Here is a 701-nt window from a genome sequence, read left to right as displayed (position 1 = left end):
CATTCCCATAGTGAAGGGTGTTGCTGCGGTGTATGTGCGGTGCCTGCTTGGATTTATTTCAGGAATAAGAGGAAAGATATGATCAGACATAATTATGAGACCCACACAATGTACTTCATCCATTTGACCCATTAGACATGAGGGAAAGGTCTAACTGCATGTATATCCATGAAATAACTGTCTGGGGATCACTGTATGTTGGGTGCCATTGCCTTAGAGGCATTCGGTTTTCAGAACGGTAACAATATTTATTATCAAAGTGATAACGGAATTTCAAATGACTGAGCATAACTACTCACCCATATATATTTTTACTGAAAATAAAAATTACTAACGTCTCACCTCTCATGTTGTAGTTGTGAAATCAACCAGAATGGTCATGCAATCAATCCACATTGAGATGTGTGCCGTAAATGTTTTGGATGGAATAACTTCCCCTTTTCTGAGTAGAAACTAAATGGCAGATGACACCAACATCGATATTGCATGTGCCACCTTTTCAGTGACGATCACGATGTCACTTCTGGGAACGTGAGTTCACTTCCTCAGTGACAGAGAAATAAATACAATACAGATTTTAAAAACTGCATATACATGTTGGGCTGAGGGATAACGAGTCGACAAGGATCATGCACTTCCCTTTGAATGGTCTAGTCTTCATTCGATTCCTAGACCCGACTATAAAATGTCGGATTGGTGCT

Source organism: Eptatretus burgeri, chromosome 12 (genome assembly GCF_056783735.1).
Source record: "Eptatretus burgeri isolate ZD-2024b chromosome 12, Ebu_testis_v1, whole genome shotgun sequence".
NCBI lineage: Eukaryota > Metazoa > Chordata > Myxini > Myxiniformes > Myxinidae > Eptatretus > Eptatretus burgeri.
This window is presented reverse-complemented; position numbering follows the sequence as displayed.